At 44.3% G+C, this 14,757-nt stretch overlaps 1 protein-coding gene across 9 annotated transcripts in view; it reads left to right on the top strand.

The window, feature by feature from the left end:
• Positions 1–14,757, top strand: part of LOC138822088 (PC4 and SFRS1-interacting protein-like) — a 242,520-nt gene that overhangs the window by 157,818 nt on the left and 69,945 nt on the right. The window contains exon 9 of one of the 9 annotated variants that reach the window (XR_011370328.1): positions 1,801–5,645. The exons of the other annotated variants lie outside the window; for them this stretch is intronic. The gene's annotated coding sequence lies outside the window, so the exon portion shown is untranslated. Of the gene's footprint in view, positions 1–1,800; positions 5,646–14,757 lie in introns of those variants that run through there. 9 annotated transcript variants of the gene reach the window in all.

The raw sequence follows: 14,757 nt of genomic DNA, 5'->3' as shown, positions 1-14,757 counted from the left end.
ACCGGATTTTTTCTTTTTGCTTATGTGGTGCTGAGGAATCAAACCCAGGGCCTCAGGCTTGCAAGACAAGCGCTCTACCACTGAGCCACCTTCCCAGCCCCTGACACTTTTTTTTGCCCAATTTGTGTTTTTTCTCATGCAATAGGAATTACTGTGTTTCTCTTTTTTTTTTTTTTCCTGTCCTGGTATTGATGCTATTTTAAACATGTTTTTCTCTATTTTGCCACTTACACTCAAACTATGTAAATACTGTCACATGTCACATGGAAGTCCCAGAATTCTTACTATGTATAATCATCATGCCGGTTTTTCTAATAGGGCCAAAGAATTATGAGAGGTGGTCTTTTTTTTTTTTTTTTGGTCCGGTTGTGGGGCCTGAACTCTGGGCCTGGGCGCTGTCCCTCAGCTCTTCAGCTCAAGGCTAGCGCTCTACCACTTGAGCTACAGCGCCACTTCTGGCTTTTTGCTTATGTGGTGCTGAGGAATCGAACCCAGGGCCTCATGCATGCAAGGCAAGCACTCTACCACTGGGCCACCTTCCCAGCCCTGAGAGGTGGTCTTTATGAAGTTTAGCTTCTCACTCATCAATAAAAGTCTACTTATTAAGACTTGAGAGATTAAAAATAAGGAAGAACATGAATAAACCTAAAAATGGACGTAGCAACAAATTGGACATTCTTTTTTTTTTTTTTTTTTGGTTGTAGGGTTTGAACTCTGACCCTTAGTTCTTCATATCAAGGCTAGTGCTCTACCACTTGAACCACAGGGCCACTTCTGGTTTTCTGAGTGGTTTATTGGAGATAAGAATCTCACAGCCTTTCTTGTCCAAGATGGCTTTGAACTGCAAGCCTCAGATCTCAGCCTTCTGAGTAGCTAGGATTACTGGTACCCAGCTGAACCTTCTTTAATCCTTAAATTTACCCTTTTTTTTTCTCCCATTTTGACAAATCTGCTTTTTCTCACCTTTGAGAACTTTTTACATGCTATGTTATCTTTTCATTGTTAAAATGTATTATATAATTATTTTGTACTTTTTATCTGTAATTGCCACAAACTATTATATTCACTCTGTGAATAAAGAAAGTCCATGTTTTATGTACCCAGCACTGTTACATGTGTGGGAAAAGTTATTAGATGTTTAATGGACACATTTCCCATCATGAGTGTCTTGACATGGATGTGAAAGCATCTGTCTAAATAGATAAAATTGTACCTTGAAACAACATTTTATTCTATGAGATCATCTGTCTATGACGGTTGCACTCGAGAGCTTCAAAGTCACCTATAGATCCAACTGGTATCAGGTCTATAGGTGACTGAGCATGTCAGCCTTTGCGTTCTGTGCTTTTGTTCCATTAACATCTTACAATTCCAGGTGACGGACCGGGGGTTGTGTGAGTGTGTGGTGTGTGTGAGTGTGAGTGTGAGTGGTGTGTGGTGTGATTATGTGTGGTGTGTATGGTGTGAGTGTGGTATTAGTGTGAGCGTGTCTGTGGTGTGATTGAGTGTGGTGTGATTGTGAGTGTGAGAGTGTGTGGTGTGAGTGTGGTGTATGGTGTGTGAGTGAGCGTGTGTGGTGTGTGTGTGGTGTGTGTGGTGTGGTATGAGTGTGATCATATGTGGTGTGAGTGGTGCATGTGTGTTGGAGACCCGAAACCTGCCTGAGAATGCTCTGGCCTCTTTCAAACACCTAATTGACAAGTAGCCGTTCTCAGAAATTCCCAGGTGCACATTTAGATAACTTCCCATAACAAACTACATCTGGCTATCCATAAAACTTATCTTATCTCTGGCCCTAAGCAAACGGCGCCTGGCTAACCATAAAAGAAATCACAGGAGATACCTTTAAGAAGAGCACAACGGCCAAAGGATAAGCACGACCCATCCCTGACCCCGGGACTCCTCACCCTTGCTTCTGCAAAGTTTTTTTTTTCTTTTCTTCTTTCCCTTCCCCTGTCCCTTCGGGTATTTAAACCCTGCCTCACTTTAATAAAGTAGACCTTGACGCGACTCAGAATGGCTCTGTCTTTCTTTATGCGCTTGGTCTCGATCCTCTCTCGCCCCCCTTGGTTCTTTTAGGAGGTGGCCCCTCAGATCCCCCACAAAATTACCTGGCCTGCTGGACGGGTCACATGTGCTGTGTGGGTGGTGTGATTGAGTGTGAGCATGTGTGGTGTGTGTGTGAGTGAGTGTTGTGGGTGTGGTGTGTTTGGTGTATGGTGAGTGTGAGCGTGAGTGGTGTGTGTGTGGTATGACTGAGTGTGTCTGTGGTGTGAGTGTGTGTAATGTATGAGTGTGGTGTAGGTGTGGTGTGGGTGGTGTGATTGAGTGAGCGTGTATGGTGTGTGGTATGAGTATGAGCATGTGTTGTTAGTGGTGTGTGTGATGTGGGGGTGGTGTGATTGAGCGTGTGTGGTGTGTGTAGTGTGATTATGAGTGTGAACATGTATGGTGTGAGTGTAGTTGGTGGTGATTGAGTGTGAGTGTGTGTGGTGTGTATGGTGGGAGTGTGGTGTTAGTGTGAGTGTGTGTGTGGTGTGATTGAATGTGAGTGTGAGAATATGTGGTGTGAGTGGTATATGGTGTGTGAGTGTGAGCGGATCAAAAAAAAATAGACATGTGATTTAGCAATTGGAGTAGCTAGGATTACAGGTGTGAGCCCCCAGTGCCTGGCCCCAGGGGCTTTTACCTGTCATTTTAGCTCTTCAGGGGTGGGGTAGGAGAGCTCAGGGTCACCATTAGGAATCAGCCTGGACAGGAAAGTTCATGAGACACTTACCTTCCATGAACTACCAAAAGGCCTGAAGTGAAGCTGTGGTTCAATGGTAAAGTACTGGCTTTCAGGAGAAAGGGAAAGCACAGTGCTCTGAGTTCAAGCTCCTGCAGTGGCACAAAGCAAAACAAAACAGAGAGCAAAGTAAAATAATAAATAGTGGAAAATGTGTGCTTATGTAGACCTCTGACATAAGGGCTGGACAGGCCTATGACAAATCTTGGCAAAGTCACCTATGCCAATACACTGGCAGGGCTGACCATGGCCAGTGCATGGTCCCTGAACTAAAGGCAGAGGTCCAGAAGCAGAGGTCCAGCTTCTGAGTAGCTAGGATTAAGCGCATCAAGCTAGGAAATAGACTAGGATTTGAGCCAGAATTAAATGCAGCAAAGGGGTTAAATGTAGCAAATCTGTCTGCCCAGCCTCTCAGCCTCTAGGATGATAACCTTTTGTCCTTCAGGGTTATGAAAGGTCAAACTTTCAGAAATTTGCTTCCTATGCCTTATGTGATAAGAAGTTACTTGTACTTTAAATGCTATTAGACTTCTTAAGCATCCAGAAGTGTAAAAGAGACATCAATAACCAACCCTGGGTTCAAATGAAGTTTTCAGGGTCCATCCTACAGCTGTGTTAGCAGGAAGAACTCTTCAGTGTAACAGTTTATTTCAAGAATAGAGTAGTTGGGCTGGGAAGGTGGCTCAGTGGTAGAGTGTTTGCCTTGCATTCATGAGGCCCTGGGTTCGATTCCTCAGCATCACATAAGCAAAAAAAAAAAAAAAAAAAAAAAAGGCTGAAGGAGGTGCTGTGGCTCAAGTGGTAGAGTGCTAGCCTTGAGCGGAAGAGTTGAGGGACAGCGTTCCCAGGCCCAGAGTTCAGGCCCCCAACCAGACTGAAAGATTAAAAATTAGAGTTACATTTTACAATTGCTAACTGCTGGTTTTGCTTCTGTAAACTTGCTTGAGCTAGCACTGACCCTTTCACCGCCCTGGAGATAAATAAAAAGCTTTGGAGTCTAGATGTTGGCCCTGGGACAAGCTCTGTAGTCGTAAAAAAAAAAAAAAAAAAAAACTAACAGGTGGCCAAATGGGACCCAAGATAAGGAACAAAGAGTATGTTCCTCCGCATTCCTGTGTAAAAAATTCTCGGTTTAGGGGGCTCAAGATAAGGACCATCTGGTGAGCCCAACAAATTAGGCCAAATGTTAATCGATCACAAGCCTGTAACTATGTAAACTCCCCTCCAGGGTGACCGCTCCCCCTAGACTTGCCCTGAGCCAACTGTTATTACAAAGAGTGTTATAAACTTCCCCGTGTAGTAAACTGAGCCAATCCCGGGGAACCTGGGGTCTTATGCTAATCCTGGGGCTTTTGTCTTTAAAAGTGCCTGTAAACGCTGCTTGGGGCTTCCTGTCTGCCCTGGACAGAGAGCCCGTTTGTGCAAACGCCAAATAAACTCCTCTTGCTTATTGCAGCTGCTGGTTTGGAGTCTTGGTTCTTGGGGTGCCCTCCTGTTGAAGGAAGCACCCCAGGGTGTCTGAGGTCTTTCACAGACCCCCCCAAAATAAAGAATAGAGAAGTTTCACAAAGGCAGAATGGGTGCATAGATCTAGGTCTGCAAGATGAGGGGGCAGAATTTCAGGTTCAAAACAGAAGCAGGCTGTAAAAGCAACTTAATTGGTTACAAGGACAGCCAGCATTGGCAGGAAACTGAAAAATTTGTTAGAGTTACACAGGAAGTCAGGCTTTTTCTCAGCCTGTTGAAGTAATGACTTTAATTAAAATGCCTCCCTCAGGTTCTGGGAAAGCCTCAGGCTATCATTAGGTTAACAATAGTGAGGTAGTTCACTGGAGCAGAAGCCTACAAGGGCCCTGCTCTCTGGCCTTTGGGAATTGGTGTTTTACTCTGAGTCAGATTTGAAGGCCTGTCCTCTAACTGTGCTAGTACATTTTCCTTCCTTGATCCTGTAAACCATTGGAATTGTTGGGAGGGAGCCAAGTAAACATTCTCAATGTAATTTCCCACTCCAAGTAGAAGAGCAGGGCTCTTTCTCTGCTGTCTCCATGTATTTAAATTAGAATCCTGGCCATGCCCTCTTGGCTCTGGTACCTTAGGCTTAGAGGCAGTCTGGCTGATCTGTGGTTGTGGGAAGGTGATGCTGGCAGCCAGGCACACTGCCCAAGGCCTCAGCACTGGGAAGTGATCCCTTCTTTCCTCCTGAGGTCCTTGAACCATTTTATGTGTACTTTCTCCAAGTTTTCAAGATGAATGACAATTTTAACTCTACCTCTAGAATTAATGTATATATATATAGATGTATATAGATATACATCTATATATATTTCAGAAATAATTTATCAGTATACACTCTAGTACATGGAAAGATAGCCTTAGTTATAACATGATAACAAACATTGTCTGGTACATTTTATTTAATTTTATTTTTTTAATTTAATTTTATTTTATTTGTGAACATACTGTACAGAGGGGTTACAATTACATGGGCAGGATAATGCATACATTTCTTACCAAGCATTGCAGCCTCCTCCTTTGTTTACCCTTCACATCCCTTTGTCTGGTACATTTTAGGTAACAGTTGAATAATGTGCTACATTTTTATAGGATATTCTCTCTACTAATAATTCATATATATAATATATATATATTACTTGATTTATTTTTTGACAGTTGTGGGGCCCGAGCTCTGGGCCTGGATCTTGTCCCTCAGCTCTTCAGCTCAAGGCTAGTGCTCTACCACGTGAGCCACAGCGCCACTTCTGGTTTTCTAGTGGTTAATTGGAGATGAAAGTCTCACAGACTCACAGACTTCTGTGCCAGGGTAGCTTTGAACCGTGATCATCAGATCTCAGCGTCTAGTATTGAAAGACCCCCTCCCCAACCAACCAGGCCCTGAGCCTCTTTGTAGGGGAACAGAGTTTTGTATCTAACCAAGCTATTTCTGGCTTCTGTAACATGCTTTGCTTTTCTATTACCCCACACTCCCCCTTTGATAACTAACCTCACCAGTTAATCAACAAGCCCACACCCTACTAACTAATCCCCCGCAGTCAGCCCCCTGGTGTGAGCGAAGGACAGGCGCTGACAAAGGTCACTTCCTCATACCAAGGGCGGGAGACTCACAACTCGGGGCATGTACACCAAGGGACCCCCTCGAACAGTGATTGGCCAAAACACATGATTTGTTTTAAAAGGATTGGCTGCCTGCGTGCAGACCAGGTTGTAATACTTTAAATTTACTGGCTGAAAAAGCGCGGGCACTCCTGTAACGGACAGAGGGGTCCCATAAAAGGACCATCCCCGGGACTGCTCGGGGTTCCCAGCCACTGACCCGAACCTTGCGGATCTCGAGGTCACGTGCACCTGGGAACCTGGGCATGCCCAAATAAAACCCTCTTGCCTTTTGCATCTGGTGTCGTCTGACTGGTGCTTGGGGCAGGGAGGTCCTGATATGGGGGACACCCGAAGTCGGGGGTCTTTCATCTTGGGGGCTCGTCCGGGATCGCCCCCTGACCCACTCCAGCTCGGACCCACCAGGAGGTAAGCCGGCCTTTGTCTTTGTCTCTGTCTGTCCGGTGTTTGTCTCCGCGCAGCGTCTGTACTATTACGCGTAATAGCTCTGTATCTGGGCGGCTTGAGAAGGAGCTGACGAGCTCGGACTTCTCCCCCGCCACCCTGGGGGACGCCTCAGGGATTTGAGGGGCTCGATTTTTCGGAGCTCATGTCTGGAGGAAGGAGGGAACGTGGAATCTCTCTCCTTCCCGGGGAAAGGAGGGAACGTGGAATCTCTCTCCTTCCCGGGGATTTTGCTTCCCCGTCTGAAAATCTGCTTTCGGTTTGTGACCGGAGCCGCGCAGCGTTTGTCTTAACCTGTCCGTTTTTGGTTCTTTTTGTGTTCAGTGTTGGTTTAACTCTTGTTCTTTTTAACATGGGTCAGGCTGTTGTTACTCCTCTGTCTTTAACCCTAGACCACTGGAGAAGTAATCTCTCTCTTCCTGGCCACGCCCTGGAGTCCTACTCCAGGGTGACCTGGAGGAAGGAGGGAACGTGGAATCTCTCTCCTTCCCGGGGAGTTTAGCCGTGGTCGGCCACTCCCATCTGAAGTTGCTTTTTCTGTTTGGCGCCTGTCTGTTTTTGTCTGTTTCTGTTTAGTGTTAATTGTCTCTGTTGTCTGTTTTGTTGCCCTTAAAGGGATGGGGCAGCAACTAACAACCCCCCTTAAGTCTGACTATAGATCACTGGAAGTTACAGCCTGAGCCGAGATTGTCAGGTTTTGGGAACTTGCTTGTTTGTCAATTATGAAATTGCCACTGACCACCTGCGAGTGGCCCCAGTTAGATCTCAGCCTCAGGCCTTGGCTTAGGGGGTCTGAGCGTGGGGGAGAACCTGTCAGTCTGAGGGGATGGCCGCTAGGGACCTCTTTCCCTTGCCCCAAGATGACTGGGAATTCTCCTCTGCCTTGGAAGGCCCCTGGGTCAACGTCTGCAGGAATCTAAGAGAAAAATTTCTCTGGAATGAGTAGAGGGGGTGTTGAGTCCCCTGGTAAGTGAATGGTGGTGAGATGTCGCCCCATTCACTGAGACTTGATTTTGTCTTTGTGGCCACATGTTTGTCTTGTTAACTTTAGTGTGTTTGTTTTATGTTTTCTGGGGTAGGAAAGTTCTGGGTGAGTGTGGCAGGCTCACCCAGCAGACTCTGGATTCAGCTTACTGAGTGAGAACAGCACAGAGTTCCGGTAGGGATAAACTGGGGCCCATTAGTCCCCAACTCAGCCTTCAGTTCTTGTCTAGTTCTGTTTTTAGAATTGGTACCAGTTTTAAATGTGGATCCTTGGTTTTTGTGTTTATCTGTGTTTTTGTTATTTATTTATTTAAACATCTCTGAGGGAATAAAAGTTCCAGCTGGGCTTGGTCACAGACCTGCTACGCCCACCCTCCCTGCGAGGCATGGAAGGTTACTGGGCTAGTTTGGTTCCCTTCAAGCCTCAGGCTGCACCTTCTCCCAGTGGAGGCTGCTGGAGGACAGGCGAGGGCGTAGAAGGCTGTGTGCCTGGTTTGGACTTTTCAGCTAGTTCTGTCTAAAATTGGGTAAAAAGATAAATTAATCTGGCCAGTTTAGTTTTAGGTGACCCCCTCCCTCAGCCCTCCTCCAACTCAGAAGAGATTCAAAAGCCTTGCTAACAAGCAAGCTCTGTGAAAATGAAGCCCAACAAAGGTACCTAGTTCTAAAAGAAATACTGTCTTAAATTTTTGTTTAAAAACTTTAGAAGGCGTACATACAACTGATTTTGATTTTTGCGCACTTTAAGATCTGTGTGAGTGTTTTGTGTGTGTCTGTGAACGTGTTCAAAGATGAAAATTGTCAGCATACTGTAACAATTGGGTGAGTTTAAATTTAAAATTCAAAAGATTATGAGGTTTGGACATTACCAAAAATTTTAAAGAATCTTCACATTGTTTTAAATGGCTTTTTAAAGATTCTTTAACTTGCAAATTAGAAAATCTGGTATTTTAAAAGCTAATATTTTAAAATGCATAAGTCTGTTTATACTGTAATCAAGTTATCTGGCTTAACAAAATGCATTGGCAGTTTGGCATTTAATTCCTTGGCTAAAATTTGGGGAAAAATAATAAAAATTTAAATGTAAAAGTTAGTTTAACACTGTCAAAGATGTTACCTGTTCTGTCTGTCTAAAACTGTGTATTTCATTCGAGAACCAAGAGAAGAGACAGGGGGAAAAACTTAGAAGCCAACAGAAGACCTATCTTTAGGGGTAAGGGGTGAACAAGCAGAAGTGCAGTTCAGCTGGTCATGCATGGTGGGACAGGCCCTGGGAGGAGTCCACCCATGGTGAGGCAAGCTGGCACAAACGCAGTTCATCTAACCCTAAAGAGTCGGATTGGGTGTGTGCCTGCCTATTCCATAGGAGGGGCCAAGTGGCCCATCGTTGTTCTGTCTCTTTTCCCTGTGGATAGCCACTGAAAACATGATTAAAATGAGTGATGTGATGATCTGATTAGTATTGCTAAAACTTCTCCTTGGATGTGTTAACATTAAAATTAGGAAGGCCTTAAAAAGAGGGTTAAAAAGTTATTTGTATAATGTGACTTGCTTTTAATGTTTACAATTAGGATGTTTTTAAAAGTCATAAAGACACTAAGTCTAACTTTTTGGTTCAGTTATGATGATTGTTATTTTCTCATTAAGGAAAAATTGTCATCTGAGTTTAAAAATCTTAATGTATGTCTGTTTTAAAACAAGAAGCCAAGAGGCAATGAGTGACACTTGGCCTCAAGATTTCAAGGGATCTTTTCAAAACGCAAATAATAACTAAAGTATAAAATATTAAAGGTGGTTAATAAGAGGTTTAAAAAAATAGGGAATGGATTTTTGGATATAAAGTTTAAATGTAAAATTGTTCTTGACATTGGCCTCAATGTGCACAAAGGAAAAATTAGGATTACCAAAATAATTGCTATTCTAGTTTGCTCTTATAGGTTTTTCGAGTTTCCAGCAAAGTCCAGAGCAAAGCACAGAGGATTCCTACAGTTTGTCAGATGTAACTTTGAGTCTTAATAAGTTTCAGGTAAGAGCATGCTTAAAAGCTACTTCTATGTTGACCACCTTGTTGCTTTCAATTGGAGTAAAGTGGCCTTTTATAAGACTCATTGATCTGCAAACTGGTTCAAAGCCAGCCCGGGCAGAAAAAGGTCCCTGTGAGACTGTCACCTCTACTCAGCCAGCAGAGTGCTGAAAGAGCAAGCAGAGATGCTTTGGGACTCACAGTGGCAGAGTACTAGCCCTGGACTGAAGAGTTAAGGGACAGCATTCAAGCCCCGAGTCTGGGACTCAAAGTGGCAGAGTGCTAGCCTTGAGCTGTAGAGTTAAGGGACAGTGCTCAGGCCCCGAGTTCAAGTCCAGCAACCAGCTAAGGAAAATGCCAATGAGGCATTTATCCAGTGTAGAGAAGACACTCCTGGGACAAAAACAATGGAGGAACATCCAGAGGCAGTAAGCCACTGCTTCGATGGCAGAAATGTCAGATCCTAGAGTCATTTGTGCGTGGCCCTTCAAAACTGATCAGAGCCGGGAGGTCATAGGAAGATAGTTTGGAAGCATGCCTAATGTTCATGACTACCTTGTAAGGGACAGGAACTTGCCAGTCCTCTGTGATAGTAAAAAAAGCTAATGTTATAAAATATGGGGGGTAGTTTAAATCTTAACCCCTTTATGTGCCAAAAGCTCTAATTGGCAGTAATATTGAGCTGACACCAGTTACATGAAATTCATCTTCTCAGGAAAAAGTTTGTAAACCTGAGAGTGTGTTTCTATTGATATCTGTCTAAAGGCCTGCAAAGGTAACTCAGGCATTGTGTTAGGGTCACTAGAGATCACATTCCTAAGTCATCCAGAAAGATGCTTTTACAAACCAGAGTGCTAAACAAGCTACACTGCTATAGCTGGAGAAAAGGTCTGTGCAGTTGTCAAAAGTTAAATATTGTTCTTAATGACATCTAATCCTGGCTAGGTAAGATCAACGCCCCTAAAGTCAGCTTGAAGAAGTTACAGAAGATGGACCTTCGCCCTTCTACCCCCATTTTAAGATCAAGGGTCCAGAGTCAGTTTTGGAAAAATGAGGCAAAATAGATAAAATAATTTTAAAGAAGGGCATAAAAAATAGTGTTAACTCTTGTAGGTGTGCAAGGTGTGGAGACTGCATTTGTCAGAGATGGTTACAAGACTAAGCCTTCTGTGTCTATTTACAAAAATATCTGGTTAGTAAAAAGTTGTGATTTTGGTAAATTGTCCTGAACTATTGTTTAAAAGATCTTAAAAACCAACAGGATCAAAGCCTGCCAAGCCTATGCAATGTATCCTTAACCAGTCTGTGTAGGAATTTACAGCCGAGCATGAGGTGTGACAGTCCCTTGGAGCCACTGAGAGACCCTGCTGTTGCTGCTGCTGCTGCTGCTGCTGCATACCCTAATGGGTAAAGTTCAACGACGGCCTGACAGTCACTTGGAGGAACTCCTGCTTGATTCCATCACCTGAGTCTGCTTCCTGGTTGACTGCTGCTAAATCTAAGATCTTGTGGGACATTCTTTTGGGTGATATCCAGAAACCCTCTCTTCCCACAGTGGATATTGGGGACAAGGATATCACTGGCTTGCTTGTCTTAGGCACTTCAGTGCATAATGACTGGAAATCCACTCTATGGTCACAGCCTAGTTTGGCTCTGGTATGGTAATAACCTGAGTGTGTTATCAATGGAGGTAATACTCTTAGCCTTAAAATCTAGCAAGCTTCTGCATCACAGTGGTGCCTTAAGGCTGTTCTAAGATAAAGGTTCTGCAAGCCAAAGGAAAATTGGGCTTGTAACACTGGAATTACCCCGTGTGTGTCAACAGCCGTTTTTAACCCAACTAGGGATTATTGTGTACTAGTGCAAATTTGGCCCCCCATCACCTACCATCCCGATGAATTTGTCCTCCAGTATTTCGAGAACCCTGTATACAGGGACAACAGAGAACCTGTAACTCTCTCCCTAGCTGTTCTTTTGGGCCTTGGAGGAATAATGGCCGGAATGGCCACAGGAACCACAGCCCTGATGAAGGCAGATCAATACATGCTCCTACATCAGGCTGTAAATAAAGACTTAAAGACCCTAGAAAAGTCTGTCCGGGCGTTGACAGACTCCGTAAGCCCCTTAGCTGAGGTAGTCCTCCAAAATCAAAGGGGGTTAGACTTGCTTTTTCTAAAGGAAGGGGGCCTATGTGCAGCCTTAAAAGAAGAGTGTTGTTTTTATGCTAACAAAATAGGAGTAATAATCAAGACCCTAGACAAACTCAAAGAGAGGCTAGATAAAAGAAAGCGGGAATTTGAGTCCCAACAGAGCTGGTATGAAGGATTATGGAACAAGTCTCGGTGGTTCACTACCCTATTATCCTCCTTGATGGGACCACTTATACTACTAATGCTAATCCTTACTTTAGGCCCTTACATTGTGAACTGCTTGATACAACTTGTAAAAGACCGCCTATCGGTAGTACAGGCCCTAGTTTTGACCCAACAATATCAAGCCCTCAGGCAACAGGAAACTGGTAGTTAATATGAAAAAGGACAACACCGGCCTCTAAGGTTAGAGGCACTAACAAAAGAAATGGGGGAATGAAAGACCCCCTCCCCAACCAACCAGGCCCTGAGCCTCTTTGTAGGGGAACAGAGTTTTGTATCTAACCAAGCTATTTCTGGCTTCTGTAACATGCTTTGCTTTTCTATTACCCCACACTCCCCCTTTGATAACTAACCTCACCAGTTAATCAACAAGCCCACACCCTACTAACTAATCCCCCGCAGTCAGCCCCCTGGTGTGAGCGAAGGACAGGCGCTGACAAAGGTCACTTCCTCATACCAAGGGCGGGAGACTCACAACTCGGGGCATGTACACCAAGGGACCCCCTCGAACAGTGATTGGCCAAAACACATGATTTGTTTTAAAAGGATTGGCTGCCTGCGTGCAGACCAGGTTGTAATACTTTAAATTTACTGGCTGAAAAAGCGCGGGCACTCCTGTAACGGACAGAGGGGTCCCATAAAAGGACCATCCCCGGGACTGCTCGGGGTTCCCAGCCACTGACCCGAACCTTGCGGATCTCGAGGTCACGTGCACCTGGGAACCTGGGCATGCCCAAATAAAACCCTCTTGCCTTTTGCATCTGGTGTCGTCTGACTGGTGCTTGGGGCAGGGAGGTCCTGATATGGGGGACACCCGAAGTCGGGGGTCTTTCAGTATGACAGCTGTTAGCTACCTGTACCTGGCATGAATCTATTTCTTTTTGGACAATGTTATCACTACCCTTTCACTCTCCCAGTTTTTCCATTCATCCCTTCCCACAAGAGGCTTGTCTTTTGAGCAAAGATTTTCCATATTAATACCTTGCATGAGTTTATTGTACAGTATGAATTCTCTGTGGTTGTATAAAATGTGTAATTTGAATAAAGGATTTAGCACATTATTTACTTTGCTAAGGTTTTTATCCACTATGAATTCTATTTTTTTTTTTTTTTTGTCAGTTGTGGGGCTTGAACTCTGGGCTTGGGCGCTGTCCCTCAGCTCTTCAGCTCAAGGCGAGCGCTCTACCACTTGAGCTACAGCGCCACTTCCGGTTTTCTGGTGGTTTATTGGAGATAGGAGTCTCACGGTCTCTCCTGCTGGCTTTGAACCGCGATCCTCAGATCTCAGCCTCCTGAGTAGCTAGGATTACAGGCGTGAGCCACCAGCGCCCGGCCACTATGAATTCTATTAAAGGGAGGCTCAGTAACTATTCAGGGCTTTGCTCTTTACATGTGTAGGGATTCTATCCCACAGGAACTCTGTAGGGGTGGAGGAATGTTTCTATTAAGATAAAGAAGCTTTAAGGTTATGTATTTAGAGGGCAGCTGTAGAATCAATGGCTTCTGTTCTCTAAGGCTTCCTTAGTTAGAAAAGGCTTTGCCCATTTTACAGTTTTGCAGGCTTTCTCACTAGTATGAGTTTGATGTTGTATAGGAATGTCTGAACGGTGCTTAAAGGCTTTGCCTCAGTCTTAACAGGTTTAGAGATTCTCACCAATATAAGCTATCTGTTGTCTATCATTTGAATCTTCCTATAGGGCTTTTTTAGATGGTTTATGGTGATAAACCTTTTCTTGAGGATAGAAAATTGATGGATAAAAATGTGAGGGTGGATGAAGTATGTTCTGCATTTGTTGACTTTGAAATCATTCTCTGGAAAACAAATGCTGATTTACACCAGGACATCACCAGACCAAAAAAGATGGTCAGTTTGGCCTGATGCATTCACATGAAACCTGCAAAGCAGAGGACAACAGCAGTGAGTCAAATGTGGCAGAAGAGGAAGGAGAGAAGTGCAGCCCTGAGAATTGTTTGCCATGTTTTGACAAGGTAGTTCCTCACATAAGTTCCTATATCAGGAACTTATGTGCAAGGACAGGAGAGGCCTCTAGAACTAAGGGTGGTCCCAAGCTTCAAGCCAGTAAGGAAACAAGAACTTTGTGGGAACCTCCCTTCCCATCCCCACCCCCCACTCACCCACAGGGAATTAGATTCAGAGAGCAAATTGACTGTGCTTAGATTCTGCCCCCAGGCTCAAACTATGCAATTTTAACATTATTACTGGGATTAATGAATAACATATTAGCTACAGAGTGGTGCTGTGGCCCAGACTAGATTTTTTTTTTGGTCCAGTTGTGGAGCCTGAACTCTGGGCCTAGGCGCTGTCCCTCAGCTCTTCAGCTCAAGGCTAGCACTCTACCACTTGAGCCACAGCGCCACTTCTGGCTTTTTTCTTTTTGCTTATGTGGTGCTGAGGAATCGAACCCAGGGCCTCAGGCATGCAAGGCAAGCGCTCTACCACTGAGCCACCTTCCCAGTCCCCCACACTAGATTTTTGCCCAGGAAACTCATGTAGGATTTCTGACCAACATAGACTATGAGATAATATGTTTGCATTGTTTTGAACCTATTAAGTCTGTGGTAATTGAGAACAGCATCAATTAGAAACTAATTCAGTCATCAAATTCCCTACAGAATGGCATGACATCTGCCTTAACTCCTGGCCAGAACATACCCACAAATAGAAATAGTCTCTCTACTGGATGTAAGGGGAGGTCCTTCATTCACTGAATTCTAGATAAAAGGCAAAAAGATTGCTATGATCTGCAGAGAAACCAGAATGTCAAGTGAATATTTGGATACTTAAATGTTTAGGCTTATAATGGACAATATTCAAATATTTTCTTATGTGTGTGGGGGGAGGGGTCGTCGGATTTGTACTCAAGGCCTCAAGTCTCTGAGACTTTTTGCTCAGAGCTTATGTTCTATCACCTGAGACACTGCCACATTTCTGGCTTATTTGAGGGTGCTTCATTGGAGATAAGTCTCAAAGCCAGGAGCTGGTGACTCATGCC

This window comes from Dipodomys merriami, unplaced genomic scaffold (genome assembly GCF_024711535.1).
Source record: "Dipodomys merriami isolate MVZ:Mamm:240054 unplaced genomic scaffold, mDipMer1.0.p SCAF_980, whole genome shotgun sequence".
NCBI classification, from domain to species: domain Eukaryota; kingdom Metazoa; phylum Chordata; class Mammalia; order Rodentia; family Heteromyidae; genus Dipodomys; species Dipodomys merriami.
This window is presented reverse-complemented; position numbering and strand designations above follow the sequence as displayed.